General features: G+C 40.0%; 1 protein-coding gene and 1 pseudogene across 1 annotated transcript in view; one reads left to right on the top strand and one right to left on the bottom strand.

The window, feature by feature from the left end:
• The window catches only part of TMEM200A (transmembrane protein 200A), an 87152-nt gene that overhangs the window by 46000 nt on the left and 25081 nt on the right, over window positions 1-16071 (bottom strand). The gene's annotated exons all lie outside the window — the stretch shown is intronic.
• LOC138089981 (coiled-coil domain-containing protein 82 pseudogene) lies at window positions 401-1746 on the top strand (annotated as a pseudogene).

Raw genomic sequence — 16071 nt, 5'->3', positions numbered from 1 at the left:
AAGTAAATGGTATGAAGAAATCAAAACAAATTTCTGCCATAGTGGATTTAAGTGAGTAGAGCAATTCTTCAAAGTTTCTTTTATAAGAATGATTCACTGTAAAACCATAAAATGATCCATGCTTTTGCAGTTCAAATATAAGCTATCAAAGATTATACATTTTTATTTCAAAATTCAGTAATATAAAACATACATTTGCTTCTTCCAATAACACTAATCATATAAGTGATCACCAGTGTAAATTAGCAGGAAAAAAAATTCTTCAAATTAAAAAAAAAGAGAAGGCTGGGGAGGTTTGGAAGCAGTCATTGTGTAACGCTGGACTGGGAATCAGAAGACCTGGTTTCTAATACCTGTTCTGTCACTAACGAGCTGTGTGATCTTTGAAGCTTAAGTGAAAATGGTACATGTTAGAAGATATGAAACAAGGAAAAATTCTAAAACTCAAGAGCATGAACAGAAATCTCGAGTCGAATGGAAGCGGACTAAGAGAAGTGTCGCGCAGTTATGTGAGAGTGGTGACGAGCTCGAGAGTGATGAAAGTGTTGACAGTGACGAAGATCCTGACAGTGGCAAGGGGTCTGATCACATTAAGAAGCCAGAAAATGAAAGAGAGCTTAAATTAATTAATGTTGAAGGTGAAGGAAACAGTAGTAAGCATCTCATTAACAGTGACAATAGTTCAACATATGAAGAAGAAAAGAACAAAACTAAACATGGAAGTACTGACTTAGCAGATCATGAAAAGGGTTCAGGTCAAGAGGAGGGTGATCCCAGCAAACACACTGGACAAATAACAGAGGAGGATTTAGAAGAAGAACCCATCAAGCGAGGGAAGAGAAAAAGATCTCCTCTGTGATGAGTGACAGTGATGAGAGTGACGACAGTGACATCCTAGCTGGGAAAGTGGGGGTTAAACGTCCACGCAGAGTGGTCGAAGATGAATGTTCCTCAGTGGAGATGGAGCAAAACATTCCTGAAAAAACTTCAGCCACAAGGAAGCGAGAACAGCTGCAGAAACTGGAAGGACTCTCAAAACAGAGATCTCGTCAGAGACATAATAGTAGTAGAGATTTTGAGGACTCTGAAAAGAAATCCTCCCCCAGCAGTGATGAAAATGATGTTGAGGAGGAAGAGGAAGAAGACAATGATTATGAATTTGGTGAAGATGGAGATCGTTATATTATTGATGGCTTTGTAGCACAAGATGAGGAGGGTGATGAAGAGAATAAAAGCCAACGAGAACAATTGACTACATCACAACAGAGATCAATAAAACAGAATTCTCTTTGTTCTTTTAGTGACCACTATACTGACTTTGAAAGAGTTGTGAAGGCTCTTCTGATCAATGCTCTAGATGGATCTTTTCTGGGAACTTTATATGATGGCACCAGGCAGAAACCGTATGCACAAGATACGTTGACTTCTCTTTATTATTTGGATAACCGCTTTGTTCAGCCTCGTCTAGAGAATTTAGTCTCTAGAAGTCGTTGGAAACAGCAATACAAGGAGCGAGTAGAAAATTATTCTAGTGTAAGTATCCAACCAAAGAATCCTGAGAACTGTTCCTGCCAGGCTTGTGGGTTGCATCGCCACTGTAAATACTCAGTGCATTTATCAGGAAAGCTGTATAACACCAGGACCATGGAAACAGATGATTTCATGTCACATGATAAACAGAAATATGATCAACTTCAAGAATATCTCAGTTCTGCAGATTACTTTCAAGATGAGAAGTTTGACTGAATTTTAACACATTTCCTTCAGAGAAGATTTTGTAAATTCCTGTAAATGTGAAGATCACAAGTCTTGTTTCTCTGTATCATGTGACCCTATTTATATGTTTTATGTATAGCTTCATGGCAAAATATCTTGTGTGAAACATGTTCATCTTAATTTCCATGAAACAACACTGCAGTCTAATAAAACTTTTATCTACTGTAAAAAAAAAAAAAAGAGAGCACTATGTCTGGACACCATTTATCAAAATAATAACAATTATAAAGAAGATTTCACTACTCAACATAATCTAGAATTTGCTTGGTATGATACCTTCCTTGGTCATACATTCTGTCTGAACAAGGAGAAAGGAAATCTGTGATCTACTAATTATTGTGAACGTTCTGTTACATTTATCAGCAGAATTCAAATAAGTGATTAGTGATCACTAATGCAGTCACTAATGTCAGATATCTCTCAGCGTGGAGGGGATCATCAGTGTGAGGAATCGACAGATGTTCCATCCATGTGTTTTTTGCAAATGTTTTTACCTGGTGCAGCTGCACCTAGTGATAGAAAAAGAGATGCAAGCAAGGCGGCCAGTGACAGAAATAATATGAAATTAACCTATGGCAGATTTGGAAGGTGAAGGGTGCACTGATGGGTATTTATTTTTTTATACTTTCCTAAATTATATGATTTTTTTAAAGAGAAAAGATTGCTGGGAGAAATATCAATAACATCAAGTATGCAGATGACACCACCCTTATGGCAGAAAGTGAAGAAAGTGAAAGTGAAGAGCCTCTTGATGAAAGTGAAAGAGGAGAGTTAAAAAGTTGGCTTAAAACTCAACATTCAGAAAACTAAGAATATGGCATCCAGTCCCATCACTTCATGGCAAATAGATGGGGAAACAGTGACAGACTTTATTTTGGGGGCTCCAAAATCACTGCAGATGGTGACTGCAGCCATGAAATTAAAAGACACTTGCTCCTTGGAAGAAAAGCTATGACCAACCTAGACAGCATACTAAAAAGCAGAGACATTACTTTACCAACAAAGGTCTGTCTAGTGAAAGCTATGGTTTTTCCCGTAGTCATGTATGGATGTGAGAGTTGGACTATAAAGAATGCTAAGTGCTGAAGAATTGATGCTTTTGAACTGTGGTGTTAGAGAAGACTCTTGAGAGTCCCTTGGTCAGCAAGGAGATCCATCCTGTCAATCCTAATATTCATTGGAAGGACTGATGTTGAAGCTGAAACTCCAGTACTTTGGCCACATGATACAAAGAACTGACTCATTGGAAAAGACCCTGATGGTGGGAAAGATTGAAGGCGGGAGGAGAAGGGGATGACAGAGGATGAGATGGCTGGATGGCATCACCGACATGATGGTCATGAGTTTGAGTAGGCTTAAGGAGTTGGTTAAGGACATGAAAGCCTGGCATGCTGAAGTCCATGGGGTCACAAAGAGTCAGACATGACTGATTGACAGAACTGAACTGAACTTTCCTAAATTATATGATTTCTTAAAGAGAAAAGTTGAGTATTATATTCACAAAACCACCAACAACAACCACAAAAACAGCCCCCTCATTTCCTCTTGGAAAATTTGAATTTTTAAAACTTTTTTCACATCAATTTAGAATATTATTAATTTAAAAGAACTGGTAAAAATCCAAAATGTCTGAGGATTTTCTCAAGATTACAATAAAATTCTAAGCAAACAAAAATATATAAATAATGCAGCTAAAGACATCGAAACAACTTAAATGTCCATCAAGAAATGAATGGTTAAAGAAGATGTGGTGCATACATACAGTAGAAAACTCCTCAGCCATAAAACATAAAAAAATAATGACCTCTGCAGCAACATTTTCGGACCTAGAGGCTTATCATACTAAATGAAGTAAGACAGAAAGAAAAAGACAAATACCCTATGATATCACATATATGTAGTATCTAAACTTTTGCACAACTGAGCTTATTTACAAAATAGAAACAGACTCATAGACCTAGAAAACAGATTTGTGGTTTCCACTGGGGGATAGGAGAATGATGGAGTGGGAGCATGGGATTAGCAGATGAAAACCATTATATACAGAATGGATAAACAACAAGGTCCTACTACTTAGCACAAGGAAGTTAAATTCGATACCCTATTATCAATCATAGTGGAAAATATGAAAAAGAATACATATATGTATATGCAAAACTGAATCCCTTTGCTGTACAACTGAAACTAACACAACATTGTAAATCAACTATACTTCAAAAATAAATTTTTAAAATACATAAATAAAAAGTTGATACCAAAATTTTCCTTAAAATTTTTAATCTTCTATACTATGACCTGCCAATATCTGCAGAGCACCCACTGTGTGTAAGAAACTGTCAGTCCCACGTCCATAAATGTCAGACATGACATGACACTGAAGTCGCTCAGTTGTGTCCGACTCTTTGCGACCCCATGGACTGCAGCCTACCAGGCTCCTCCGTCCACGGAATTTTCCAGGCAAGAGTACTGGAGTGGGTTGCCATTTCCTTCTCCAGGAGATCTTCCTGACCCAGGGATCGAACCCAGATCTCCTGCATTGTAGGCAGATGCTTTACCGTCTGAGCCACCAGCAAGATCCTATAAATGTCAGAAATACTAATAAATATAAAGTCTAAGAGTAGAGAACATTTTTTTAAAGCTTTGTTTTCTTAAGCCCCCCCCCAAAATGTAAACTGTACTGATTTTTCACACAAGTTCATAACATATGTCTGATACTTTCATTTGAAAATGACTCTAACACCAAATGTCCTTTATCACTATTTTCATATTTAAATGTTAAGTGTTAAGTTTTAGCCACTAATGACACCATCATAAGTTTTACATCCCTGCCCTTTTAATAACTGCTGTCAAAAAAAAAAAAAAAAAAGACCACGTTGTTATGGCCTCTGGATTTTAACTACCATTATGTGCAGTATCTCCTTTAAATTCAATCACAGGACTTTCCTAGGTGTCCAGTGGTTAATACTCCAGGCTTCCAATGCAAGGGGTTCAAATTTCCTTTAAAGTTAATCACAGGACTTCCCTGGGCATCCAGTGGTTAATACTCCAGGTTTCCAATGCAGGGGGTTCGAATTTGAGCTCTGGTCAGGAAACTAAGACCCCACATGTTGTGCAGCACAGCCACAACAAATAAAATAAATAAAATAATGGACTGTAAGGTAAAGGTCACTAAAATTCAAGTTAGAAGATCAGTGCTTAAAAGAAAAAAAAAAATTCAATCAGACTCTGGATCAGAGTAGTAACCTTCTGTTATAACACAATCCAGTCAAAAAATGTGTGTGTGGTGAGTCTCTTCTAACATCATTACCAGAAAATCCTTTCCCATCTGACCAGTGAATTTAAAAGCAATTGTTCTGAACAGATACCGTGTTCATTAACTTTTTATTTAAAAAAAAAAATCACTTCGTAACATCAGGTTTCATAAGAGATTTGTAAAAATTACTTAATTAAGCATATAGGAGTCTCAGCCAGAACCTGAAATATTTTCTGAGCCACTTTCACTCAAATCAATTGTTTATTATAATCACTTCCTCTGAAAAAACAATTTGTGAGCTCTCTTCTTCCTGAGTATGCCTTCACAAATGCACTATTAATGTTTCAGATAGTATAATAGAACAGACTGTCCAGGGCAGGCAACAGGAGCTGCTTTTCCACAGCCTCCAAAATTACAGATTGATTTTGACACGTTTCAGCTGGCTGGCATTTCCACAAAGGGTTCCAACCACTTGGGAGAGGGGAAAACTACTGACATGACCCTTTTTTCAGGCAACTCAATCTAGGTGCAAGAATTATAGCCAGTCCATCGAGAATGGCTATACAGGTAGTCAGAATTGTTTTGGTGGGGAAAAGGTAAGGTTTTCCCTTTTTTTCCCCATCCTACACAGAAGGAACTCTGAAGATAAATTTGCTGTACCTAATACAATGTACTAAGTGACCAGTGCTTTCAAAACATTGAAGTATAGTGAAAATAACGCAAGACAAGGAGAGAAGACTGGTATTCTGGCATAGGTTCTAGCACTGGCCAGCTGGGTGGCCTTGGGTGAGTCACTAAGTGTTTTGGGGCTTTAACTTCCTTAGCAGGGAAATGAAGGCAATGGGGAACATGAATTTTCAAATCCTGACACACTTACAAGTTTAGGATTCTGTGGTTCACTCTTCACTAAAGGGTCATAAGACATTTGCAAGAAGACAAGTAAATCACACACGACACCCTATATTTGGACTTCCCTGGTGGTTCAGATGGTAAAGAATCTGCCTGCAATATGGGAGACCTGGGTTCGATTACTGGGTGGGGAAGATCTCCTGGAAAAGGGAATGGCTACCCACTTACTCCAGTATTTTTGTCTGGAGAATTCCAAGGACAGAGGAGCCTGGTGGGCTACAATCCATGGGATCACAAAGAGACCCAACTGAATGACTTTTAAAACCTTCTATTTACCCAGTACTATAGCTTCTATTCCAAAGAGAACTTCCAACATCCCATACCTACTGCAAGCTCCAGGATGTAAGCTCAGCCTTCACTCCAAAGCTCTGTGCGTACCATTTGACATCTTAACAAATGCATAAAAAATGCCAAAAAAATAAATTAGCAAGGGCGCTGTCAGCCAGACATGAAGTGAAAAGGATAATCTGTGCCAAAAAATGTCCTCCCTCATGTAAAGAAACTGGTAATTGGAAGTAAGAGGAATTCCCCACCTCCAGGAACAGACTGTGCAGGGGCGGGGCGCCCCTGCCAATATCCAAACCTTTGCCAGAAGCAGAGGCAGCGTGGGGAGAGAAGAAAGCTCTTCCACTCCCACTACTCCGACTATTTACAGGGAACCATTCCAACTTCTGGCAGGAAGCTGCTGGCAGAAGTAAGTATTCCCTTCTGTAGGAGTGGAAGGGATTTCAGTGTGACAGTTGTGCAACAGCAAAATCAGATCAAGTCTTGATAAAGGGTCTTTCTTGCACATCAGTTCAGCACTTCCCTTGAAACAGTCCCAGGCTTTAGACTCTAGACTGGGTAGAGGGCAAGGGTGGTGGCTCCTTCCACACAAAGCAGTCAAGAGCCAAATCTTCTGGGGTTGGTAAAAGGTTTCTGAGAAATGGACAAATATTGACTTCAAATGCTAACAACTAGCTTGAAAATACAGTTTATTGAATCCTGAAACACAACCAGGGATGTGATTCACTGCTATTTCACCTCAATGATGAAGTGGTGGATACATAACAGGAGTGGAAACTGTTTACATTACCCTAAGTGAAGGGCAGCATGTGATACTCAATCTGTCAATAAAAAGGAAGAGAAATCCTTCCCAAGAAGATGAGCTGACAATTCAAAAGATAAAACATGATTAGAGATTTTCCCAATGGAATATATAAAGGCACATATTTGAACAACAAAGAAATGCATTCCTTGACCGACCAGAACAACATGGTTCCTTCAAGGAAATCGTGGATTAAAATGGTTTATCGTTGCTGTTTAGTCGCTCAGTCATGTCCGACACTTTTGTGACCCCCATGGACTGTAGCTCTCCAGGTTCCTCTGTTCATGGGATTTCCCAGGCAAGACTACTGGAGTGAGTTGCCGTTTCTCTGAGGATCTTTCCGATTAGTGACAATAAATGATGCTTTGGCCATCTCCTTAGTGTTGAGAAAGCTGTATCCTATGCTCCCCCTCTTTACATGTCAGGTCTGAAAAATAATCTTCCTGAAAAAAGGACGTACTTTTACACACGCACACAGAGGTTGTGCTGAACATTCATATTTTTGATGCTGTTGTAATTATTAAAATCAAATCAGAAGAGTCCCCTTCCTCCCTGCAACCGGGCCCCTGTCAGATCAGGGATATTTCAGCTGCACTGAAGACTGTGTGGGCTTCCTTCCTTCTCCCCTCCGGAGCCTGAGACAGAACTCTAGCTCATCCCCGGCTATCTGATGATTTGAGGGGCCGGCAGGGTTGCTGGGGAGTGGGACTCCTCATGGAGGCTCACAAAGGAGGCACTGTTCCCTTGTTCTGCCTAAATTCCCAGCTTCCTGGGCAAACACTGCCTGGTCCTATCCTCAGCCAGCATTTCAAGTAGAGAGGATGAAGGTTTCCGAAGAAGCAGGGCTGCCTCTGAGCAACAGATGGAGTGGGCTCAGAAGCCTGGGACAGGTGCTCTTGCAGTCCAGGGGGTGTTCTCAAGGTTCCACCACACCGCCCTCCGGACTTGGGGACCACATATATTCATCCTGTAGAGTGTCTATTTCCAGGCACGTGCTGTGCTCTACCCGACCCCACTGTCTAGTCCGAGAATTTGAGAGCCTTGGGCAGCGTTGTGGGCAGAGACTGTTAGGAGGTAACATAAGTTGAGAGTAATCTTTTAGCAGAACAGTTTGAGTTAAAATAAAGGGATTGAAAAGGAGAGAAAAAAAAAAGGACATGCTTTTAGCAGCAAACTAGTCAAAAAAACACTTAGGTAGAAAATGATGAAACACTGGCATCTTTTGTGGCTCAGGCCATGTGAACCCAAGGCAGTCTGGTCCACTGAACTCGATCTTTGATCAGGCTCTTTATATGAAGCTGTTACTGGCACAGCAGGCTTGGAAATGATGTAAAACATCTGCCCACTCCACATGTGCCTTTGATGTTTGAGCTGGTCATTTCTGGCCCCCAGGCAATGACGTGACCCCATTTGTTGAAAAATTACTTCATCTCTGTTGCCATAACACTAGGTGTGTACCTTTTTAAATAGTACTCCATTGTAAGAAATGATTCACTTTTTTCTCTGGTGTTTCTCCCTCATGAGATCAAACTCCTTGAAAGCAGGGACAGTAAAAGAAGGTAGCATGTCTTAACCCCCAGGCCCCTAGGTATTCCTCCCTCTATTATCTACTACAAATGAGCTTTTTCCGTCAAGACTTCTAACTTGATCTCAGCTTTAAGATTCTATATCTACTGACCACTGTATTCTATCCATTAGAGATACCTACATGTTTTCTTCACTCTTAATTTTGCTGCTTAATTCTGTCAATTTATTCTGATTCAGTTTTATTCCTGCAGTTCTGTAGGGCTGCACTGGCTGACTCAGTCTTATGGAATTGTAGCTTTACAAATCCTACTGTGTGCCAAGAGATGAGCTACTCGCTACAGAAACCGAAATGAATGAGAAATCAAAATGAGTATAACATCAAAAATTCACAATTTAGGGAATTATGGGGATTTGACTGAAAGATGAATAGATATTAGTTTAACAAAGAAAAGAGGGAAAACAAGGAGGCGGGAACAGTTGCCAGAAAGGTATGAAAGTAGAGTGAATCTGGCATGTTGGAGTTTGAGTGCTAAAGCATGTTGGGATACCACCCATGGTGAGCCTAAAAGATAAGCAGGTCCCCGAGGGCCATCTACATCATGCTAGAGATTCTGACCTTCATTATAAAAGCAGTGAAAGACACTAGGAAGCAAGACAATGAATGGACAAGCTGGATATGAAACTGGAAGCCAAACGGCTGGTTTTAAGGGCAGCTGTAATAATCTAAGCAAGAAAGGATCAAGACCTTCATGGAAGCCATTGCACTTGAAATGGAAAAGAATGGACCGTACTGAAAAAAATGACAGGTGGGATTAACAAAAGGGATTCGCAGGGATTTGCTGGGTGGAAACAGGGAAATGGTGAGGGGAGGAGTAAGAGATGAGAATCATTCTGATTTCTCATTCATTTTGGTTTCTATAGTGAGTAGCTCATCTCTTGGCACATAATAGGATTTAATAACCACTTACAGTTGAGTAATGTAAACGTAAGTAAACATGGAAGGCATGTTTTTAGACAATAACAACACTTAGCATTTATTAAGCAGTTCAGGCAATATTTTCTAAGTGATTTACACGCATTACCTAATTTGATCTTCTCAAGAACCCTGGAAGACAAGTATCCATCTATCAGATGAGGATAATGGTGCAACAAAAGGAGAAGTCATCTGCACAAGGTCACTGAGTTATCAAGGAACAAAGGAAGACTCTGACTCCAGAGCCCTGCTCCAGTCCCTGGAATAAAGAATTCAGAAGGAAGTTGAAAACAGACAAGGAAGTAAGAGTATGAGTTCAACTGTACACACATGAGGTTTTTGTTTCAGGAGTTTGTGAAATATGCAAGAGAAGATACCTTAGTAGGGCTAGGATACATGATTCTGGAATTCATTGGGAGGTTCTTAGCTAGGAATTTAGGAATCTTCAGGGTATGGATGATATTTGGAACCTGGGGGTGGAAGATGCTATGAAGTTTTAAAAAAAAAAGGTGGAGAGAAAGAGGCACCTTTGATCTCTGCCTGAACCTTGAAGCCTAAAGTCTCAAGTAGCCAATGCCACTTTGAGTGAACACACTGAATAATTCTGTCAGCCATCAGGGAATGGGAAAAGGAAGCTTGAGAAAAAGGTGGCGGCACTAATGGTTTCAGAAACAAGACCTGAGGTTTTGGTGAGTCCTTGCCCTTTTGGTCCAGAAGAAAACAAAAAATCCATATAATGAACCAACTCCATTACTGTAACTGAGTAGTTCTTAAAGTGTCTTTTCCTTTTCTTTCCATATTCAGTGTACTTCTGTCTGGTGTGGGACCTGTCCTCTAGGGGTTGGTGGGGAGCGGGCACAGGCAAATTATTAATGATGATTACATACACATTGGGCTTCCCTGGTGGCTCAGCTGATAAAGAATTCACCTGCAATGCAGGAGATCTGGCTTCTATCCCTGGGTTGGGAAGATCCCCTGGCGAAGGAAATGGCTACCCACTCCAGTATTTTGGCCTGGAGAGTTCCATGGACTATATAGTCCATGGGGTCACAAAGAGTTAGACACAACTGAGCAAGTTTCACTTTCACACATTCGGGGCTGTTGTATGACTGTTGTATACAGTGATTTTTCAACTGTGGGCAATTTTGTCCTCAGAGGACAAAAAGGCAATGTCTGGAGATATTTTTTATTGTTCAACTTGGTCTGCTCTTAAGGCTGAAGTTACTGGCAAGAAGTGGCTCAGTGGTAAAGAGTCCATCTGCCAAGAAGGAGATGTAGAAGATGGGAGTTCAATCCTTGGGTCGGGAAGATCCCCTGGAGGAAGGAAGTGGTAACTCACCCCAGTATTTTTGACTGGAAACTCCCACGGACAAGAGGAGCCTTGGGGGCTACAGTCCAAGTGGTTGCAAAGAGTCAGACATGACTGAGCACAGCACAGAAGGAGAAGTAGAGACTACAGATGTGACTAAACATCCTACAATGCACAGGACAATCTGCCACAACAAAGGATTATCTGATTCAAACTATCAATAGTGAGAAGGCTGAGAAATCCTGCTGTAATGAGGGAGAGCAGACAAAGTCCAGGGCAGAGGAACAAAAACTCAAGGCTGCCTTGGAGGATCAAGCAACCTCAACATTGGAGCAGATTCCAAGAGAAGAAATTTGTCAGGAAATGAGTGGATATCTTATCTTAGTGCACCCATGTCCCTTGTTGAGCAGTATTCTTTTTTTTTTTCCTAACAGTCCCAATCCATTATCAGCATTTATTAAGCACTTCCTATATGCATGGACAGAGGAAGCTGGTGAGCTACAGTGGGTTGCAAAGAGTTGGAAATGACTGAGAGACTAACACATATGCAATGCACCCCCCCATGATATGGAGGAGAAATATTCATAAGAAAGATGGGTTCACACCCTTAAGGGTATAAAGAATACTAACTCTTAGCAAGCTTTTTCACATCCTTCATCATTTAAATCTCAGAGTAATTCCTGTGAAGCAGGTAGTATATGCTGCACTTTGTAAATTCAGAAATGGCTTACTGAGATTAAATGACATACTTCAGACCACACAGAAAGTGGTGGTGCTACTCCAAACATTGACACATCCTGATCCTCCTGCCCCTTCTGCTCTCTGCATGACAGCACCCTGCAGAATGTGGGTCACCTGACATGACAAAAGACACCTGTTATTTCACCAAAATGGGGCACAGAAAGTTTGCTCTATAGCTACAGTGAAGAGTTTCAGAGTGCTTCTTGGTTAAAACTAGATGACTGCGGGGGTAGGGGAAAGGATAAGTTAGGAGTTTGGAATTAACAAATACATATTGCTATACATAAAATGGGCTTTCCTGGTAGCTCAGCTGGTAAAGAATCTGCCTGCAATGCAGGAAACCCCAGTTTGATTCCTAGGTCAGGAAGATCTGCTGGAGAAGAGAGGAGCTTCCCACTCTAGTATTCTTGGGCTTCTCTGGTGGCTCAGTTGGTAAAGAAGCCACCTGCAATGTGGGAGAGCTGAATTCAATCCCTGGGTTGGGAAGATCCCCTGCAGAAGAGAAAGGCTACCCACTCCAGTATTCTGGCCTGGAGAATTCCATGGACTGTATAGTTCTTGAGTTCTCAAAGAGTCAGACAAGACTGAGTGACTTTCACTTTCACACATAAGATAGATAAACAACAAGGACCTGCTGTATGGCACAGGGAATTATACTCAACACCTTGTAATAAGCTATAATGAAAAAGAATCTGAAAAAGAATATATATATGTGTGTGTGTGTGTGTGTTACTGAATCACTTTACTGTACACCTAAAACTATAAAAACATTGTAAATCAACTATGAAAGAAAGTGAAAGTGAAAGCCAGTCAGTCGTGTCTGATTCTTTTTGACCCCATGGAATTTCTCCAGGCCAGAATTCTGGTATGGGTGGCCTTTCCCTTCTCCAGAGGATCTTTCCAACCCAGGGATCAAATCCAGGTCTCCCGCATTGCAGGCAGATTCTTTACCAGCTGAAATACCAGGGAAGTCCTTAAATCAACTATACTTTAATGTAAATCAACTATACGTTAATGAAAATAGAATAAAATCTTAAAAAAGAACACACTAGATAACTGAGAGGTATAAATAAGATCTCGTTTCTCCAAGATCCAAACAACTGAGATAAAAGAAATAAAATTATATGATTTATAATCATGTCTGTCAGGCTTGAAATCTTATAATCAAAGAAAATTAAATTATAGTCAAAAATAGTTTGAAGGCTGTTGGGCATTTAATGTTTTACACTTTTTTTGGAAACCGATAAAGCATTCGTAGCATTACCTGATGAACAACCAAGAACAAGTTCCTTCACTTTAATTGAATATTCTTAGGTAGAGAATTGTTACTTCAAGTGGTCCAGTGAGAATCAAAGGAGAAGGTATAAAAAAGTACCTAGCAAGGTACACAGAGTACATGCGAACAAATGTTAGACATTTTCCTTCACAGAAAGATGAAGTTCAAGTTCTAAAGTGATAATTACTTCATACAGCCCTTTATATTTGGAAAGGCCACCTTTCACAGGGGTCATTACAGTGAAGCTGGCTTGGTGAAATACAGTTCCTGCTCAAGTGTGCATCCTAAGTTGCTTCAGTCATGTCCAACTCTTTGTGATCCTATGGGCTGTACAGCCCGCCAGACTCCTCTGTCCATGGGGTTCTCCAGGCAAGAATTCTGGAGTGGGTCATCATACCCTCTTCCAGGGGATTTTCCTAACTCAGGAATCTAATGCGCATTTCTTGTCTCCTGCACTGGTAGGCAGGTTCTTTACCACTGCTGCTGCTGCTGCTGCTAAGTCGCTTCAGTTGTGTCTGACTCTGTGCGACCCCATAGACAGCCTCCTACCAGGCTCCTCTGTCCCTGGGAATCTCCAGGCAAGAACACTGGAGTGGGTTGTCATGTCCTTCTCCAGTGCATGAAAGTGAAAAGTGAAAGTGAAGTCGTTCAGTCGTGTCCGACTCTTAGAGACCCCATAGACGGCAGCCCACCAGGCTCCCCCTTCCCTGGGATTCTAGCACCACCTTAATCCTGTTCTTTGAGCTCACACCTCCCTCTTCCCCTAACGGTACAAACACTGACATATCTACTTCCCTCATCTTTATTCCCAGCACAGGCCTTCACTGCCCTTTTCAAAATCTACACTTAGCACTCTGAACAGCACACTTCAGTAGAACGTGCCCTGGGCTGGGAACCAGAAGACCCTTTGCCCATTTCTCAATCTGCTTCCTGCTTTCACAAATATTCCACTAATATCTTGCTATATGACCACGTCCTAATTCGAATTCTTTGTTCTCTGATACGTAAAAATTAGATGACTTTATTAGAAGATTTTCTATAATCTATAATCTATGCTAGACTATAGTAGGATTTTCATATTTTATTTATTTTTATATTCAAGATAAAATATTAGATGAATGATGAACAGTTTTTTTATAAGCATTTTTATCTTCTCCTTAAATATAATGATCAGTGTTAAAATTATTGCCATTCAGTGATATGCTGAATGACATGAGTTATATGGTTTTGTAAGCATATATACTTTTAATGGTTGATGTAGTTTACAGAAACTGAATGTGCAATTTATGCTTTCTGTAAGGATACTGAAATGCTTCCTGTTTTTAGTCTTAGTAATTTTAGTATTTATAATTGAGTGATGCAAATATTTTTTAGGTACTGAAATTATTTTAAAAATCAAATATGTGCTTACATATTTGATTTTTTGATAATTTTTGATAATTTTTATTTCAATAAATAAATAATTTTATTCATTTTATTTTAATTTTATTAATTATAATTAATTATTAATTGTTATTATTATTATTATAAATATCATTATTTGATATTTTAAACATAAAAATCAATTGTCTTTGTTTCTGGTAACAAGATTGAGAAAGCATGATTACCTAATCATGCCACTTACAAAAAAATTCATTAGTAGGAAAAATAGAAAAACTATATGAACTTAGATTATAGAGTGAAAACACACAAAATCAAAAATGCATGTCACGTCAACAGACTCTGCACTTATCTAGGCAATGAGTTGTCACACTCTGAAGACAGGTCCCATTTTCCCTGAGTACATATATAATACCTCTCTTGAGAATGCATTCTGGAGATAATTTAATTTAGGAAATATCCAGGTAGCTAATTTCCTAATACCATTATTTAAATGTATTTCCTTTTTAATTTTTTTTCTTAAGGAGGAGATATCTGATCCTTATATTTGAAAGCATTTAATATATACTTTCTCTTCTCCAGAATAACTCTAGTTCCTTTTGCCTTTTGCAACATCTTAATCAGGCCTGTGGCTCACCTAAACTTTGATTTCTCTCATATCCTTCTTCATTTGGACACCACTGAAGGGGACACAATAATCTCCATGGGCCATCCACGAGGGTACAGCCCAAGGTAGTTACTGTCATTTAAAGTTTCACTCTCCTCTGTGTGCCTCTCTCCCTTCCACTCCCATACTGCTCTCTGTGAAAACATCCACCTGTGAGAAAAAACTATTCAAGAAGCAGAAACTAAATTTTCAGTTCTCTAAGACACTGGCATACCTACTCCTCACATCTCTGTACTCTTTCCTACTTTCACAAAGGCAAACAGGATTTCTGAAACTTCCAAAGAGAAAATCCCCAGCAATTGGACAGGGCTCTGAGCTGCTCTAGTCAGAAAGTTTAACCTTGAATATTCCCAGGGCTTCCCGATGGCACTAGCAGTAAAGATCCTGCCTGCCATTGCAGGGGATGTGGGTTTGATCCTTGAGTAGGGAAGATCCCCTGGAGTAGGAAGTGGCAACCCACTTCAGTATTTATGCCTGGAGAATCCCCATGGACAGAGGAGCCTGGCAGGTTACAGTCCATTGGGTCACAAAGAGTTGGACACGACTGGCAAGACTTAGCATAGCACATTCCCAAGTCTGGCGGCCAAAGAGCCTCACATAACTGTTCCAGGAAAACGTAGTTAAGGGTATGGAAACTGTGTTATGATTTTGCTCTAGAATTCCCTCTACAGATTTGAGTCCGCTTGACTCAACCAATTGTAAACAAACTTGAAAAGTCACATGGTTGAATCTACTCAAAACACGCAGGGTCACCTACCCTTTTAAAACCCTTTACAAACAAACATCCCTTCTGATACAAAGGAATTATGGGCTTCTAATGCATTTTTATTATAAACACAATAGGTCTAGGGGACAGTTACAGATAGGTAACCCCCCCTTCTTTCTTTTCATGCATTTCAAAGTCTTGCACCACCAACTTCACCAAAGATACACTATCACAAGATAACAGAAAAGGATCATAAAGGTCAGATCTTCTTATGATTGATAACTAAAGGGCCCTCTTCTACCCACTGATTTTAACAGCATTAAAGGATTATCGATGAATGAGCTGTGCTGTGTGACTGCCTTCATCAGAAAGGAAAGGTTTCCGGTTTAGAAATAGGTCCTCCAGAAGGGAGTGCCTGGGAATCCTTCAGGGGAATCTATAAAAGGACTTGGCTTTCAACTACTGCT

This window comes from Capricornis sumatraensis, chromosome 13 (assembly GCF_032405125.1).
Source record: "Capricornis sumatraensis isolate serow.1 chromosome 13, serow.2, whole genome shotgun sequence".
In the NCBI taxonomy this organism is placed as follows: domain Eukaryota; kingdom Metazoa; phylum Chordata; class Mammalia; order Artiodactyla; family Bovidae; genus Capricornis; species Capricornis sumatraensis.
This window is presented reverse-complemented; position numbering and strand designations above follow the sequence as displayed.